General features: G+C 43.5%; 1 protein-coding gene across 4 annotated transcripts in view; it reads left to right on the top strand.

The window, feature by feature from the left end:
- The window catches only part of PCYT1B (phosphate cytidylyltransferase 1B, choline), an 89358-nt gene that overhangs the window by 3872 nt on the left and 66193 nt on the right, over nucleotides 1-19293 (top strand). The window lies entirely within an intron of this gene.

Here is a 19293-nt window from a genome sequence, read left to right as displayed (position 1 = left end):
AAGGTGACTCATAAGCTTGACTACAAGAAGACACACTGAGTAGCCTTAGGCAACATGATGTAACAGCCCTCCCTGGAGACCCAACTTCGTAGGGATGAGGACTCCTTGTGGGCAAGGACTGTGTCCTCTTATCTCCCCAGCCCTCAGATTTTGGCTAGACACATCCTGTGAGCTCAGCAGACGTTCCATAAACCCTTTCAAACAAGGCCCGGCCACCCTGAAAGCTGTCAGTTTAAGGATTTGGTTAACAACCTTGGTGAAGTTCTTCTAGGAGTGCCTTCTGCTGTCAGAGGAAGTTGTAATTCTAGCCTACAATAGTCACTTCCAGGAAGATGGATGTGCCACGGATCGACTGAGAAGGCCGTGGAAATAAAAACAGGCTGCTTCGACATGCCACTTTAGCAGGAGTTCATTCTGGGCTTTACTTCAAAGGGGAGCAGTGCCAAGAGACTGCTGTCTTGCAGAAGGTGCATTATGGCAGCTGGGAGGTAGGGTGCTCACGGGCTGGTGCTCCAAAACTTGACAGATTTCCAGAGACATCAGAGGCTTCCTTTACTAGTATCACCATGTATTTAGCCACTCAGAGAGCAGCATATATTTTAAAGCGAGACACTTAATGTGCCGTGTTACTGAAAGTAAACAAGCATGGGCTTCCTTGGGCATTTACTGTGGTCAACTGGAATTTTGCCCAAGGTTATTATTAGACATCTTCCTGCTGGTCTTGGTCCAAATGCAACATTCGTTTCTTACAGATTGATCTTGCTCGGGCATATTGAGCATGGAATCAATGAATTTGTTTCTTGTATTCTTTTAAATTTGTTCTTTCAGTATTCCACCAACCCACCATTTGCTTAATGCTAAACTCCTTATGGAGGAAAGAAATCTAAATCAAATATAAGAGGATAGGTAGTTTCTTTGTTTTTTTTTTGTTTTTTTGGGTTTGTTTTTTTTTTTTGTATTTTCCTGAAGCTGGAAACGGGGAGAGACAGTCAGACAGACTCCCGCATGCGCCAGACTGGGATCCACCCGGCACGCCTACCAGGGGCGATGCTCTGCCCACCAGGGGGTGATGCTCTGCCCCTCCGGGGCGTCGCTCTGCCGCGACCAGAGCCACTCTAGTGCCTGGGGCAGAGGCCAAGGAGCCATCCCCAGCGCCCAGGCCATCTTTGCTCCAATGGAGCCTTGGCTGCGGGAGGGGAAGAGAGAGACAGAGAGGAAGGAGGGGGGGTGGAGAAGCAAATGGGCGCTTCTCCTATGTGCCCTGGCCGGGAATCGAACCCGGGTCCCCCGCACGCCAGGCCGACGCTCTACCGCTGAGCCAACTGGCCAGGGCCAGTAGTTTCTTTGTTTTATTTTGGTGTCTGAGCATATAGAAATGAACAGGGTGCATGTGTTCTCATTCAGGCAGTGAAAGGGACTTAAAGTACTCAGTGATGCATGGCTTTAAAAGATAACTGAGTGAAAACTCCGTCCCTTACTAACAGGATCTATACTTAGCCAGCTGGTTATCAACCTCCATGTATAGCAATGCTCCAGGTGCTATGGAGAGAAGTGAAAGAAGTAACTCACAGCCCCTGCCCTTGAAGGTCGTTTCTGTTTAACAGAAGGTAGTAGTTTGGCATGTGGAAACGTGCCAGGATGCTGATGTCCCTAAAGAGAGCGGGGTTTTTTTTGTTTTGTTTTGTAAATTTGACTTTATTTAACCTGATATAGCCAAAATATTATTTCCACATGTGATCAATATAAAAATGATTACTTTTTATTTAATATAAAAGTACTTTATATTCTTTATACTAAGTCTGAAATGTGGTGTATACAGTACACTTGCAACACTTCTCAATTCAGGCTAGCCAATTTCAGGTGTGCAGTAGCCCCATGTGGCTTTAGACGGAGCTCAGACACCTGCCCAGGCCTATGGAGGATGAGCTCTGAGAAGCCACAATGATAAATATGTCTCATGTTGCACAGGACATGCATGTATTTTCCCATTAGCTAAATAAAAACTTTGCTTCATATTTTGTACTCATATTTTCTATGCTATACTTTTCTGTTTTAGTTAGGAGGCTGTTGCAGTAATCTAGATGGGATTATTTGGAGTTACGGATGGGACAGTGGAGGAGAGAACTGGATGGATATGGGAGACATTAGGAGGGAAGTACCCAGGATTTGATAACTGAGTCTGAGGGTGGGGCAGTATCAAGGAAGAATCAGTTTTCTGGCTCCAGGGAATGGGTGCCATCACTGAGACGGGAGCATCGGGTGACAGCAGTATGTGACAGTTATGTTAGGGATACCATGGGGGACTTCCCTTTGGAAGTGTCTAGTTAACGTTTGGTTTTGAACTCGGGAGAGGATTCTGAGCTGGAGATATAGATCTGGGAGGCATCACCACAGGAAAGGGTAAGGAAATTGAAGGAGTGAAATTGATGGGAGTGAAATTGAGTCACACAGTTTCTGGAGTTAGAGGAAGTGACTAGAAATGGTTAGCAAGAGTGCCTCAGGATAATCCTCAGAAAATAACTGACCTGAGCCATCCTATCAGGGAAAATAGAAGAGCTGTAATTAAAGCTATTAGAAGTCTCCTTATATCTGCCTATCTGTACATGAAATATGGTTAAATTAACCTATTTTATCCCAGAATCTTCCTAGGATGGAACCCTGAGGAACACCATTTAAAGGGTCAATAGAGAAAGGATTATGAAAAGAAGACAGAGAGTTATTTCTCAAATATTTGAGAGATTGGGGGGCTAAGGACAGGGTAAAGTTCCATGGAGGGACTGTCCAGTAGAATTTAATGAACAAAATAGACAAACAAAATAGAAACAGTTTCACAGTTACAGAAAACAGACTGACAGCTGTCAGAGGAAACGGGTTATAGGGCTGGGTGAAAAGATGAAAGGGTTAAGCAAAGGAAAAAAACTCATAGACAGACGACAGTATGGGGATTACCAGAGGGTTTTAAATGGTGATGGAAGAAGACTTGACTTGGGGTGGTGAACACAGTACAATATACAGATGATGTATTATGGAATTGTACACATGAAACCTCTATAATTTTCTTAACCAATGTCACCCTAATAAATTCAATTTAAAAAATTTTTAAAGAACCAAATGCAGCAGACAGATCAAATGAGGTAATAAGAAACAGTCTTCTTTGGATTTAGAAAGAGGTCAATAGGCCTGACCAGGCAGTGGCGCAATGGATAAAGCATCAGACTGGGACACAGAGGACCTAGGTTTGAAACCCTGAGGTCCTTGGCTTGAGTGCAGGGTCACTCACTGGCTTGAGCGTGGGGTCATGGTCACTGGCTTGAGCTTAAGGTTGCTGGCTTGAGCTCAAGGTCTCTGGCTTGTGTAAGGGGTTACTCGCTCTGCTGGTCCCCCCCTCCCCGTTTAAGGCACATATGAGAAAGCAATCAATGAACAACTAAGTTGCCACAATGAAGACTTGATGCTTCTCATCTCTCTCCCTTCCTGTCTGTCTGTTCCTATCTGTCCCTCTCTCTGTCCTTTTCTCTGTCTCTGTCACGCACATACACAAAAAATGTCAATAGTGATGTTTCAGTGAAGTAGTGGGAGCAGAGGCCAGATGGCAATAGGTTAAGGAGCCTTTAGAAGGTAGGAAAGTAGAAGCTGACTGAGCAAGGAAGCAAATAGAGTGTATAGGGTTTGCGGTTGAGAGGCTAACTTTTCTCCTTTCTAACTTCTTTCTTTCCATTCATCCAAAGCTATTGGTTGGCTCATTCTTTTAAGATGGTAGCAACTTGTACTTAAATATAAATGGGAAAGGGCTAGTGGGAGAGGATGAAGTGATGGGGAAGACTGGTGAAGGGAATGACCCTAAGAGCTGGTCTCTGTGAAGTGCAGGGAAAGTCATGGTGGCTTGCTTCCAGCAGGTGCCGAAGTGGAATTACGGGGTAGGGACAGCGTGTGAAGTTGGGTTCTGCCCCAGGGTATTTCCTCTCTAGAGGCCTCCAGGCTGGGTGGAGCTGGGGGCTGGAAGGTAGGGAAAGGTGGAAAGGCTGAGTGGTTCTTGATGAGAGGCGGTAGTGATGAGAGGAAATGGATCTGTTCTGACATCTGGGGCTCCACCCCAAGGTCAAGGCAAATCCCGATCTGGAGCTCTAGGGGGAACTGGACTGGCCCACAGCAAAAGCGTTGGGGCCTGGCAAGACAACTGTGCTGTGGTTTGGTCTCTGATCGCTGGAGCCCACAGTCTCATTTCAACCTGAGTTTTGCCATTGAATTATTGTATGGGCTTAAGGAACTCACTTCTCTTTGGATCTCAATTCTATCACCTACAATGGGCTGGATAGATGAACTTTTCCAGTTCCAAGACTGAATCTAGTATCCATAGCCAGGGAACATTGTCTACCACAGTGTACCCTGACTTGATGTTTCTATCAAAAAGCAGGGCTACCCCATTCCTCACATCCTTTTGGATTTATCCATTCGGGATAAACAGATTGAATGGTCTTATGGCAAGACACATTGGCTCAATATGAATAACAAATGATCACAAAATCCCTTGGAACTTGACATTACTATTGTATAAACCACTTGTGGTATCTTCTGCTTTAGTCTTCAGATGTTTCTTCAAAATGGTTGAGTGTATTCTGAATCATTTATTGAATGTTCTAGTTACTGTCCAAAAAACCCTAGGTCGAATCTCTCTTTAATATGAACAATAGCCTCCTAATTTATCTATTTCATAATACTAAAGTTCAAAATGGAGGCATACCTTGGAGATATGGCAGATTTGGTTCCAGACCACTGCAATAGAGTGAGTTGTAATCTTTTCGCTGGTGGAGGGTCTTGCCTTCAATTTGTAAAAAATACAACCTCTATGGAGTGCAGGAAAGTGGAGCACAATAAAACGAGGTATGCCTGGGTTTTCTTTGAGACGTGGCAGTATAGCATTGAACTGTAGGGGCTTCTCTAACTGATGTTCTCCATCTGAGCTTGGGATTAAGTCCAACAGTGAATCGGGGCCAGGGTCCTGAGACCCTGGCATCTTCCACTGGTGCTCACGCAAAGCTTCTCGGTGTCCCTTAGTGAAATAAATGTAGAAAAGGATTTATTCTGTCTGATCTCCGGGGGCAGGATGAAAAGGAGAAAGCAAGGAAGATAGGAACAAACTAAGTCATTGCAAGCTAGGCCTATTTTCTTCCAATAATCTCCCAGGTAACAGCCTCTACCTTGCTAGGATCTGATTACCCATTGCTGGCCTCAGACCATAGCGTTATTGTTTTAACATTCCTAGCTTCCTCTCTATCCCAGCATGAACCACGTTGTATGGGAGGCTAGGGAAGCTGACCCTGCTTGGGGATAAAGAGACAGTTTAGCTTTCAATGATCTTGAAGGCACACTTGAAAACACAGTGATTAGAAAATAAAGTAGCGAGCCCTGGTAGCGTGAGCCAGTGTGATAATGCGCAGGGCTGTATGGGGCCAGCCCATTGAGCAGGATTCATTTTCATACAACCTCCTCCCTCCCGCCAAAGTCTTTGACTTGTGTTTTTGTTTTCCACTCAGTAATTCATGCCAATTGAACCTGACATCAATGGAAAGAGATGCTGAGGGTTATTTAAACTGGCATTTAAGAAAAGTAACAACAACAATAATAGGTTAACAGAAGCATCATGGATGTTGGGTACAGCGTATTGCCAACCAAATGATGATGAAAGCCTGTTCCTGGTACACATAGGCTTCTGTGCTTCATTTCTAGTGTGCCCAATATTGACTGGACGCATAGTCACGTAACACTGAAATCTAGTTCATGTCCAAACTGTTGAGTTATCAGGTTAATTGTTCTATACTGGGTGTAGGACTAGAAGTCTCAGTCCTTTCTTTCTTTATTTTTTTTGTGGGCAAGCAGAGGACTGGAACATCTATTTATAGGGCAAACTGTGTTGGGCACTGTGCAGAATACATTATGTGTGTTATCCCATTAAACCGAGCTGCAAACCTGTGAAACAGGAATTGCTATTCCCTCTGTTATAAGTGAGGAAGCCAACAATTAACTAATTCCCCGAAGATCGAATACAAACTGACAAAGCCAGGATTTAAAATTAGGTTTGTCTGACTGCTAAAGCTCCCTGTTTCCCCTACACACAGTTCTCCAACATCAGTGAGCCAAGAACCACCTGCTCAAGCTCCCAGGTGGTTCAGGAGCCAGACGCGCTTGGATGCACTTTGAGAAATGTTGTCTTGAGCTCTCCCATGTCACATTCTTTGCTTTCAGGGGGAGGAGTGTAAACATATCAGATGTCTATGCCTTTTGTAGTGAATTTAGATATTCAAAGTAAATATTTTTGATCCAGCACTTCCACTCCTAGGCAATTTGTACATATGGCCAACAGAAAATAATATTAGGATGTTCTTAGCAGTATTAATCATAACCCCAAATTGGAAACTACCCAAATGCCTAGCATAAGTAGAATGCGTAAATAAATCATGGTACATTCACCCAATGTAATGTTACACAGCAATGGGAATAAAGAATCTACAACCACCTGCCAAAATTATGGATGACTCACAATCATAATATTGAATGAAAGAAGCCAGATACAATAAACTAGACACTACATGGTTCCATTTCAATAACATATTTTTAAAGTGGGCAAGCTAATCTATGATGGTAGGAGTCAGTGTAGTGGAAGGAGCACAGGATGGAGGCTGGCAGTGGTTGGTTAACTGATGTGGCTGCTGTATGTCTTTAGCTTGTGAAAGTTCATCCAGCCACACACTTAGAATATGTGCACGTTTCTTTAAAAAAATTTTTTTATTTATTGATTTTAGAGAGAGGAGAGAGAGAAAGAAAGGCGGGGCGGGGGGGGAGGATTAGGAAGCATCAACTCATAGTTGCTTCTTGCATATGCCTCGACCGGGCAAGCCCGGGGCTTTGAACCAGTGACCTCAGCGTTCCAGGTCAATGCTTCATCCACTGCGCCACCACAAGTCTGATTATGTGCACGTTTCTGTATGTATATTATGCTTTAGTACAAACTTTAAAGATATTCTGACCATAGTAATGGAGAGAGAGTGCACGCTACAACAGATTTCTAATTTCCAAATAATTCTGGTGAGCTAATAGGTAATACTCTGAGGAATAGTGACAGATCCTACATAAAATTACAGCTTTTGGCCATTAACAGAACTTCAACATGCTCACGCCTTCCAGGAATCAGTATATCCAGCCCCAAAGAGAGCATATGGAAGCCCTTGAGCTAAACTTCCCTTATATCTAGGGTCAGTCAGGTGCTAGTCAGGTTATCTGTGAATTAATGGTGCCCTGTCTATATGCTTTCTCTCACAATTGCCTGGTCTGTAAGTCCCTTTCAAGATTCAGAAGGAAGTGGATTGAGTTGGTTAGCTAGCGAGAGTGCCTCAGGATAATCCTGCTGTAGTGCAAATTCTAGAAAAACAGCTGGCCTCAAGCCGTCCTAACAGGTTTTTAAAGCTATGTATTAGAACCCGTCTATGGGACCAGTCTGCCTATGAGATCTGGTTAAATTCATTTACAGTCTCCAGGATGGAACCCCAAGGAACTACACTTAGAGAGCCAATGGAGGAAAGGTCATGAAAAGAAGATGGGGATTTCTCAGATAGCTGGGAGAGCCGAGTCCAAGAGCAGAGCAGTTACTTAAGTAGGCTTACAAAGTGTTTCTGTAAAATATATTTTTTAAAGAAGTCATTCATGCCTGACCTGTCGTGGCACAGTGGATAAAAGTGTCAACCTGGAACTCTGAGGTCACCATTTGAAACCCTGGGCTTGCCTGGTCAAGGCACATAAGGAAGTTGATGCTTCCTGCTCCTCCCCCCCCCCCTTCTCTTTCTCTCTCCTCTCTAAAAATGAGTAAATAAAATCTTTTTTAAAATGTCATTCATTTTGCAGAATCAATCTTCTTTGGACCATCTTTCTTTGGAAAATCTTTCTTCTTTGGAATATCTCTGGTGGCTGAGAAAGAAATATTATTCTTGAAATAGCATCTAGTAAATACCTCAAGCTGAGACATGTTATAAATATCTTTACTTCTATTCACCTGTATAACAAACCTCCCACACTGCATAATTTATTCTAATGCTGTTTCTTCCCATCTTCAACAATGTTTTCTATGTCTTCTAAGTATATTTGCTGACAAAGGAATGCATTTTAGTTTGACATCAATTTTTTTCCTATACCTTAGAACAGCCAGTTTTTACTGTAGTGTGAAGAGTGGGTTTTTCTCTATTGAATCATGGAAACTTGGAAAAGGCTTGCAAACATTTATCATTACATGTACAGTATTTTGCGAACTATGGGATTGAGTATCACATGTCTTAAAACCTTGCTGTAAAAGTCATAGAGGCTTGTCTTCATGTTTTGCCTGCTTTCTTTTTTTCTTTCTTTTTTCTTTTTTTGTATTTTTTCTGAAGTTGGAAACGGGGAGGCAGTCAGACAGACTCCCACATGTGCCTGACCAGGATCCACCCGGTATGCCCACCAGGGGGCGATGCTCTGCCCATCCGGAGCGTCGCTCTGTTGCAACCAGAGCCATTCCAGCGCCTGAGGCAGAGGCCATAGAGCCATCCTCAGCACCTGGGCCAACTTTGTTCCAATGGAGCCTTGGCTGCGGGAGGGGAAGAGAGAGACAGAGAGGAAGGAGAGGAGGAGGGGTGGAGAAGCAGATGGGTGCTTCTCCTGTGTGCCCTGGCTGGGAATCAAACCTGGGACTCCTGCACACCAGGCTGACGCTCTACCACTGAGCCAACCAGCCAGGGCCTGCCTGCTTTCTTTTTAAGTATCATGGTAATGACAATAGCTTCATGCCATCATTAGTTAATATCTCAAGGTCCAATACCTGCTACAGGTGAGGTTGAATGTTAATAGTGGCACACATTTCAAATAGTTTTCTTTGTGATCATTTTCGATTCAGCTGTCTTCTTGTCGGCTCTGATCAGGTTGTCAGTGTTCACACCTGGTAATGTGGCAGACACAGAACTCGTGCAGGGTGTTGAAGGGTCAGCCTTGCCACTTTCCTGCTGTTTGCCTGTTCTTGTGTTCTTTCTTTTCCTATTTCATTTCAGGAAATGTTTTAAGTCACCTGCTGATCTTGTGAGTACTGGTTTAGTACATAGTATAAGTAGGTAACATCATCTACAAATGTACTTATTCAGGCCAGGTGAGCTGCATTATATTGCAGTGCACTGAAAGTAAATGGATATGTCAGGGGACCCAGTCCCTACTTTTCTGTTGGACAGCTGGCCTTCTTCCTTGAGGACACCTGTAGACTATATTGACAGAGATCTGGTGCTAGTGTGAGTGCATATGTTAGAATTAGATAGTAGCACTCTGGCTGGGTAGCTATTGGTTAGAGCATCGTCCCAATATACCAAGGTTGAGGGTTTGGTTCCTTGGTCAGGACACATACAAGAATCAACCAATGAATGCATAAATAAGTGGAACAACAAATCGATGTTTACTTCTTTCTCTCTTTGTCTTCCCTTACTCTCTCTCTAAAATCTATAAAAATTAAAAAATTAGATACTAGTAATGCTTTCTTTCTCATTTTTTCACATGAAAAATACATTGAAGCATTGCTTTCTAACGGACTGCCTTGCCTACCCTGCATAACCCTGCTTTCTGTATTCTAAATCCTGCCCTTGGATGTAGCGCTGAGAAGGAACTGTATTTTCGGCCTGCATGTCTGCGCCCTTTGTGGAAATGCTTTACTTCACTGCTTTTTGGTTCTGGGGCTCAGCCTTGCACGGAGGGCGCTACTGAGACAAACATAAAAAACGGGATGGTCTATATCTGGGGCTGTTGTTGAAAATGTTGTGGTACTACACATCACTGGGCCTGCCCCTTATGGAGGCGCCACGGGAGGAATGTCTATAAAATTTGGCATCAGGAAATGAAATGCTGCACTTCTTAATAGCTGTTTTCTTTCTTGCTTAAGGACAATATACATATTGTATATTGTCAAGAATGAGAGAGAGAGAGAAGGAGAGTAGGATAGACAGGGACAGGAAGGAAGATAGGTGAGAAGCATTAGCTCATAGTTACAGCACCTTAGTTGTTCATTGGTTGCTTTCTCATATGTGCCCTGACTGGGGGTTCAGCCGAGCCAGTGACCCCTTGCCCAAGCCAGCAATCATGGGGTCACGTCTATGATCTCATGTTCAAGCTGGCAACCTCGGGGTTTTGAACCTGGGTTCTCAGTGTCCTAGGCCTAGGCCAGTGCTCAATCCACTGTGCTACCGCCTGGTCAGGCAATTTAAGGACAATGTTAACTTCGTCTTCCTCTTTGTTTTGACTGCTGAGAGCCTAAAGTCATCCTGTGGGCTACCTTTCTGGAATGTAGAGAACTGTGACAGGCCTCCCTGAGTGCTCATTTCATTCCTGATTCCCATATCTTGCAACTATTATTTTAAACTTTCAAATTTTATTATTTTAAAGTCACCTCAAGTACTTCAAGAAAGGAGATGGGCTATGAGTAAGATATAACATTGCTACTGATATGCATTCTAAACTCCTGTGCTCAATTGCTAAAGAAAAAAAATGATTTTATGATATGGAATTTTTTATCTTTAGGTAAGGATGGTTATTTTCCGTTGTTAATAGCATCTATGAATTTCATGAATCTAAGATGCTATTAATTATAAGATGACTTTCCTTTTTATTTTTTTTCTTTCCCAAGTGATAGGAGGGTTGAAAGGCTCCTGCATGCACTCCAACAGGGAGCCACCCAGCAACCCCTATCTGGGGCTGATGCTCTGCCCATCTGGGCCCATGCTCTCAACCAAGCTATTTTTAGTGCCCAAGGCAGAGGCTCCAGGGAGCCATCCTCAGGCCCGGGACTGATGTGCTTGAACAAATTGAGCCACGGCTGCAGGGGAAAAGGGGAGAGAAGGGGTAGGGGTGGAGAAGATGGTCGCTTCTCCTGTGTGCCCTGACCGGGAATCAAACCCAGGATATCCACATGCTAGGCTGATGCTCTTCCACTGAGCCAACCGGCCAGGACCAAGATGAACTTCCATTTTAGAGGTGTTTTATGTCAGAAAATTGCAAGCACTGATTTTAAGACATTTCTTGTAAGACCCCATTCTAATCTCATCTGTTAAAGTGTGGGGTAGATGAACCTTTAAGAATCAATGAAAGGTGGTATTATTTATAATACTGAGACTCTTCTAGCTACTTGAAGTCTGCTGTGGGATTTGAAACATGGCCACATTGGAAGGGGGACAGTTAAGCCTTGTGGGTGGTCATTGTTTTAAGAAGGCCTGTATCCCTAAGACCTAATAAAAATTCTGATCCCTGATCGCTAGAAGGGCAGTAATTACTAGCCTGACCTACATGCAGGTGTTCACACATTGGTTTTAAAAAATGAACTTATGGAGAGACTCTAGGTAAAATTGGAAAAATGCACTTTTTTATGAATAAATTTTTATTTTAATGGGGTGACATCAATAAATCAGGGTATATATATTCAGAGAAAACATTTCCAGGTTATCTTGCCATTTAGTTCTGTTGCATACCCATCATCCAAAGAGAGATCATCCTCCGTCACCCTCTATCCAGTTTTCTTTGTACCCCTCCCCCTCCCCCTCTCCCTCTCCCTCCTTCCCTCCCCCCACCCCCTGTAACCACCACACTCCTGTCCATGTCTCTTAGTCTAGCTTTTATGTCCCACCAATGTATGGAATCCTGCAGTTCTTGATTTTTCTCTCTCACTTATTTCACTCCACATAATGTTATCAAGATTCCACCATTCTGCTGTAAGTGATCTGATGTCATCATTTCTTCTAGCTGAATAGTATACCATGGTGTATATGTGCCCCATCTTCTTTATCCAGTCTTCTGGGTTTTTTTGTTTTTTGGTTTTTTTTTGGTTTTTTTTGTTTGTTTGTTTTTTGTTTTACAGTGATTAAAAGCCTTTAAGCAAACTCTTGGCCAATACAGCAAGAATCTATAAAAGAGTAGTGTCCTTAACATGTTCACCAAGTCCAAGTTGGCCCCATCACCATGCCAAATCCCTGAAAAATGCAACCCAACCACAGTTCAGTCTGATAGGAGCTGTCACAGGGAGCAGGAGTCCAGGAAAAATCCACATCCAGGAAAAGTCCGCATGGCACTGGAATTGTTGTCACCATTCTATACTTTGCAGCTCATGTCCAAGTTCCAATGACCACTGCTTCTAGCTGGTAATGATTCAGGTAGACTGGAAAAGCCATCTGCAGCATGTGTGGATATGGAGCTTCTGTTCTCCTCTGCCTGGAGAGATGAGACCAGGTTGCTTTTCCCTGGAGCTCTGCGACTGTGGCTTGGTAAAGAGAACCTTGGGATACACTAAGCAGTCTCGGTGTGGCTTCTTCAGTGTTCCTTGGTTGAAGAGTCCTCTTAGTTTGGTCCAAAACAATGCACTTTTTTAAAAAAAAATTAATTTATTAATTTTAATGCGGTGACATTGATAAATCAGGGTACATATGTTCAGAGAAAACATCTCCAGATTATTTTGACATTTGATTATGTTGCATACTTTTAAAAAACGATTGAAGATTTTTTTTTAGCTGTGCTATTGTTTTGATTTTAACAAACTTCAGAATACATGTTCTCAACATAAAAAAATGAGCAAAGAACAGCTTAGTCTCAGAAGAAAACAAATGAGCAATAAATATTAGGAATATGTTTGATCTTTCTTTTAATCAAAATAATATAGATCAAAACAGCGTAATACCATTTTTTGGTCTATAAAATTGACAATACTCAAAACCAGTGAGCTGGCAGCCGGAAAGGTGCTTCCATATGTTGCAATGTGATATAAATTATGCAGCTCTTGTAGAAGGTGATTTACCAATATATATTAAAATGTTCTTCAAATATTTGTATTTAAAATGTTCACACCCCTGAGCTAAGTAATTCAGCTCCTAGGCATCTACCCTAAGGAAATAATCAGAGCTTTAGAATTATGTTTAGCATGTTTAGCATGGTGTTCATATTAGTAAAACATAAACGACTTAATATTCAACAGCAGAGAAATATTTAAACACATTATGGTTTTTCTACTCAGTGGACTGTTTTATAACTATCAAAATTAGTGAGAGTTGTAGGGAAATATCTGTGCCTTCTGTTCTCTTTGCTATGAATCTAAACCTGCTCCAAGAAAATGCCTGTTCATTAGGGACAGTAGTGAGGCTGAGGACTATTTGATTGACATGATAAAACGATCATGACATATTGAGTGAAGAAAACTGCCTCTGCAGAAATATAGAAAGTGTTCACGATGGTTGTATTTGGGAAGTAGAATTCTTTTTTTTTTTTTTTTTTTTTTTTCATTTTTCCGAAGCTGGAAACGGGGAGGCAGTCAGACAGACTCCCGCATGCGCCCGACCGGGATCCACCTGGCATGCCCACCAGGGGGTGATGTTCTGCCCCTCTGGGGTGTCGCTCTGTTGCATCCAGAGCCATTCTAGCACCTGAGGCAGAGGCCACAGAGCCATCCTCAGCGCCCGGGCCATCTTTGCTCCAATGGAGCCCCGGCTGCGGGAGGGGAAGAGAGAGACAGAGAGGAAGGAGAGGGGTAGGGGTGGAGAAGCAGATGGGTGCTTCTCCTGTGTGCCCTGGCCGGGAATCAAACCTGGGACTCCTGCACACCAGGCCGACGCTCTACCGCTGAGCCAACCGGCCAGGGCGGGAAGTAGAATTCTTGAGGAATTCTGTTATCGTCTCTATTTTTCCGAGTTTTTATAACATATTATTATGATAAGAAAAATTGATCAGTGTATTCATTTGAGTTTAATCTTTATCAATAATCATTCTTTGTCAATAATCATTCACTCTCCAGTGACTTTAAATCTGCCCTCACCCATTCAACAAATGCTTATTGAGGACTGTCCATCTACCAGGTACTGCCCTAGGAAGTAGGGATTCAGCAATGAATAGGACAGACCAAGTCTCCATTTCTTTAGTGCTTCTATAGTTGTTGGGGAAGACTGGCTATAAATATTACAATGTCTAAGAATCCAGTGATTCACTGTTGAGCTGGTGGTCAACTATAAGATCTGCTTGTTCTTTCCTCTCCCTTTGAAAGACTAAAATATCCTGATCCCAAATAAAATCTCAATGTTCCGAGACGGGTAAATACAAACCTAGCAGCGTGAGGCTCAGGGACGAGACTTTGTAATGTCTTTTTATAATTTCTGAATTTGGGGTTCTGAAGCTGGTGAGTCCTGCGGCAAAAGGCGCAACTGGGAGAAGTAGTCTTTCTGAGGTCCTGCTCATGCCTCTCTTAAGTCTCTTGATTAGAATGTTCTGCCATCGTAAACTCCTGTCCTACTGGAAGGCATTCTTTAGATCAGGGGTCCCCAAACTACGGCCCGTGGGCCGCATGCGGCCCCCTGAGGCCATTTATCCGGCCCCCACCGCACTTCTGGAAGAAGCACCTCTTTCATTGGTGGTCAGTGAGAGGAGCACATTGACCATCTCACTAGCCAAAAGCAAACCCGTAGTTCCCATTGAAATACTGGTCAGTTTGTTGATTTAAATTTACTTGTTCTTTATTTTAAATATTGTATTTGTTCCCGTTTTGATTTTTTAATTTAAAATAAGATATGTGCAGTGTGCATAGGGATTTGTTCATAGTTTTTTTTATAGTCCGGCTCTCCAACGGTCTGAGGGACAGTGAACTGGCCCCCTGTGTAAAAAGTTTGGGGACCCCTGCTTTAGATGGTTATGACTCTTAACTATGGGTAATTCACTTTTCAATTGACTTTTGCACTTCTAACAGGCCTCCTCAACATTTGCCAGTTAACATTTATTGAATTTGGCATCATGCTGTTGCATATTCAGTCAAGGCCCTGTCAAGACAAAGATGACTCACTCTAAAGAGGAAATTTGAAGGAAGTCTAATAAAGGGACTATTTACAAAGGCATGGGCAGGGCTTAAAGAAACTTCATTGGATAGTATGTACCCTTGCCCTGGAAACACTGGGGGGAGAGAGTTGCCATCCTTAAGTGTGAAGGAACAAGGGGAGACTGTGATAACCAGTACTTTGCAGAATGCTCTAGAAAGAGGGCCCCTCTCACAGAAGGCTGTGGGTTTCAGTAAAAGAAGACAACCAATATATTGCCTCCTAACAGGTCGGAAGTCAGGGAGACAAATACCCTGTCCTGCCCTTCGGTGTTTTGCATGCTTCCCAGGGGCCCAACCAGACTGGCAGCAGGAAGGCAGCGGGGCCCATTGGCGCGGTCTGTATGGGAAGCCCCATGGGGAAGAGCAGAGAAGGGTAGGGAAAGAGTGGATTCTAGGGAGGCAAAAGGAAGACACTAATCACACACCTATCATTTTATTTACTCCTCACAACTGCTTTATGAGGTAGATCGTTTTACTATTTATTAAAAATGGGGATACTGAAGATTACAGGGGTTAAGAACCAGCAATTTTCTAAAAATTCAATTTTTTGAAACTGGATATTAAATAGTGAAGCTAGGATTTGAACTCAGGCCTATCTGACTGGACTGCCTCACTGTAATTAAGAACAGCTTAGCTTAAACAAGCAATTCTGTGGTTGGCTGGCACCATCAGCAGTACGATGCTAAGTTCTGATTGGATGATTAGTTTGCTGTCTGATTGGTCCAGTTGTCAGTGATGCAGATTGCATTAAGTATAGGTTCCATTGACTATTTTTTGTACTCAAGTAATATTGGCACTGTACATTTTATATAGTGCCTAATAGCTTTTGTTTTAATATTTGACAATGTCCAGTTAAACACATCCTGCCAATGAAATGCCCAATATCTAACGTCTTCCCCTTTAAAAAGCCTGATGGGAATATGGCTTTTTAAATATGTTAATATGTTACTATGGTGCAGTTTACATAAGCAGAACTTGCATGATAAATAGGCAACATATCACATGCAATGACTGAGTGTTTTCAGTTAGGTAGAGGGACGTTTTATTGTAGTCTAGCTTCACATCCGTGGTCTGGCAAGGCCCCTGAACATGTGAGGTCCAGGGCGCTGGGCTAGGGTTTCTTAACCCTTTAAAATCCTTGCTCTATTCTGTCAGACATAAAAATTAAAAAAAAAAAAATTAATTTTTTTTTATTTATTCATTTTAGAGAGGAGAGGGAGAGAGAGAGAGAGAGAGGAGAGAGACAGAGAGAGAGAAGGGGGGAAGAGCTGGAAGCATCAACTCCCATATGTGCCTTGACCAGGCGAGCCCAGGGTTTCGAACCGGCGACCTCAGCATTTCCAGGTCGACGCTTTATCCACTGTGCCACCACAGGTCAGGCGAGACATAAAAATTTTATGTGCTTCCCCAACCCCAAGTTTGGAATATGGCCTCCTAGGGGGGCATAGTCTCTCCTCTGATGATCTCTACCTGTCCAGAGGCTTACTTTCTATGACTTGTATGTTGAATATGGTAGGGCTTTTTCCCCTGAATATAAAATTATTGAAAATATATATGCCTTTTCAAACTAATACCCCCTCCCATTCTAAAACGGCCACCCTTTACCTTTGAGGATTGCTGCCCCAGAACCAATTCTGTTCCTTCCTTTCTTATTTATCTCCTCTGTTTATTCACCCTCCAAGTATCTAGATCATGTGAAACACAGAGCATGTGCTAATAAACACTTGACAATGTGACATGGGTGATTTGGGCTCTAAGCTGAGGCCTGCCAATAACTATATGCAAGTCATCTAACCTATTTCACTAAGTCTGGGTAAAAATATGGTCACGTGCTTTTGTTTTTTCCAACTAATTGCTTGCCCCCTCTTATCTAATTATCAAGAAGTCCAGTATTTCCTTTTTGTGGCCCCTCCATCCTAATTGTCTAAGAATCCTGAGAGTTTCCTCAGTTCAAAGGGAGCCAAAAAGGTAACTGAGTCTGAGGGACCAAACACGGCTGTTGCTTCGTTCTGCCGCTTGGTGTCGCTGTACAATTCAGTGGAGACAGTACTTGCCTCACCCTGCTGTGGTACAAATTAAATAACTAGTATGGTTCAAGTGCTTAGCATATATATAGATAGATATACATGGCACTAAGTAAGTACTCAAAGATTTAGCTGTTATGTTCCTAGGCCTCAGTTTTATGCCTGCCCAGAGGTTCTCTGGAACCATTCCAGCTCTGACAAACAGTGAGGAACAGATGGTGCGTGGGTCCCTGCAGGCGGGTATAGAGCCTGGAGGCCAGAGGGGACCAGTCCCTGCCCCTCTGGAGCCTCTTAATCCCATGGTGCTGAGGTTGGTCCTCCCCTTGTACCTGGAGGATACAGACCCTGAGTAGTTTAGAATTCCTTGTAAATCAAATGATTTGTTCCGTCTCCGAGGAGTCGTTCTAGGGTGCTCAGACTAAAACAAAATACTGCCTCAGCTCCCAGGGCTGGTTGGTGGTGGCGGGCCCTTATCCAAGGTCCTACTGAAGGCAGAGCTGGACTTTCAACCCAAGCAGTTTTCTGGCTCATTTGGGAAGGCAGTCTTCTGGAGAGCAAGGCTGGAGCTCACCTATTTTTGCATTCTCCCATTCCAAGTACGGTACCTCATACACAACGAGAAATACCCCTTCTTCTCCATGCTAGCCACTGGGACAGACGCTCAGGCGCTCCTAGGCACACACGCTCATGTGCACACATGCACATACAAGCACGCCGTGGACTCTGCCTCCCATCTCTTTGCTTCCCCCTTTTTCCAACTTCTAGGCCACAATAATTAAGAACAACATACACAGTGCATAGAAACCTTTTCTTCACCTTTGACTAACTATTGTTGCTTTACAACTTTCTCTATCTCTGCTTTAATTACCAGACTTCACACTCTAGTCTAGAATACACCTTTCTTGGAAAAATGACAACACCTTATCTCTTTAATAAGCTTTGTGACTAGCACATAAAACATCCCCAAGTAGTTAATTTTAGATCATGTGGAAAAGATTCACTGTCCACACGTTTTAAAGCTTAATGAATCATTACTATAAGAACGCCATTTGCTAATCCATTCAGCTATTTGGGCTGTGTTCTAGAAGTTCATTCAGAGTCAATGTGCTTGTTTTTATGGGGAACTGCATTATCTATTATTATCATAATATAAATCATTATATATTATGAAGTATAATAATGAATACTGATAGCATTAATAATAATTGCCACAATTTATTGAGTACCAGGTACTTGACATAATTATCTCTATTTTTCACATCAACCCTGCCAGATTGATGTCCGTTTGATAAGTGAAAGTGAGACTCAACTAGGTTAAGGAACTTCCTTTTAAGAGCACAGAAAGTCAAATACATTTCTTGCCCCGACGTCAGCGCCTGTTAAAAGCGCAGTGAGCCTGACCTGTGGTGGTGCAGTAGATAAAGCGTTGACCTGGAAATGCTGAGGTCGCCGGTCCGAAACCCTGGGCTTGCCTGGGCAAGGCACATATGGGAGTTGATGCTTCCAGCTCCTCCCCCCCCCCTCTCTCTGTCTCTCTCTCTCTCCCTCTCTCTCTCTCTCCTCTCTAAAATGAATAAATAAAATAAAAATTAAAAAACAAGTGCAGTGACAGGTCGCCTGTGACCTCCCTCATCACTCCTCCTCCCCTTACCAGCCACAGCTGCCAATGTGGCCTGGTTTGAACACATGAGTGTGGCCAATCCGCTTCCCCCTTAGGCATTTGAACTGGGAAACATGGAAGAAGCAGTAAGTTGTTAGGGGCGAGAGCTGGGGGTGAAAGATTCAGTAAGAAGCTGATGAGTGAATAATGTTGGAAAGGGAGGCCGAGGAAGCCAAGATGGGCCCCATTCAAACTGAAGTTTATAAGGGGAAAGGCAAGCAGAGACTTGAACATGGTGGAAAGATGTCGGGTAAATGGGTGTGGGACAGAAAATCACACGCAGAGAGCAGCCAGGTCGGGGCAGAGCTCTCCGGGGCCAGGCGCTGCCCCTTCCCCCACGCCACCCCCAGTTTCTGTGCCAGGGTAGCCCTAAAACAACCCTTCATCTCTCGCACTAACTCGGGTGGGTGCTGGGTCCTTTCCAGCAGGAGAGCCAAATTAGAACACACAGCCTGTACGTGCTGGAAGAGGATTCAAACCCAGTTCTGTGGCTATGCAGCTCTGCTCTTGTCACTGTGCTCCTTTAGCACATTAGACATGCTGGCCTGGCCCTCCGTGGCCCACAAGGTCACCTTAATGTATCTGAAAAAGACCCAATAAAGGACTCCAGTTTCCTGAATCCCCACCCCAAGTGTTGGTCTGCTCTCAGAACGCTGAACGGGATGGCAAGGGTTAAGCATCTCAGGCAACTGGGAGGTCTCCAAACAACTCGGAGG

This window comes from Saccopteryx leptura, chromosome X, assembly GCF_036850995.1.
Source record: "Saccopteryx leptura isolate mSacLep1 chromosome X, mSacLep1_pri_phased_curated, whole genome shotgun sequence".
Taxonomy (NCBI): Eukaryota; Metazoa; Chordata; class Mammalia; order Chiroptera; family Emballonuridae; genus Saccopteryx; species Saccopteryx leptura.
Note: the sequence above shows the minus strand (reverse complement) of the source record. Positions and strands in the feature narration are given on the sequence as shown.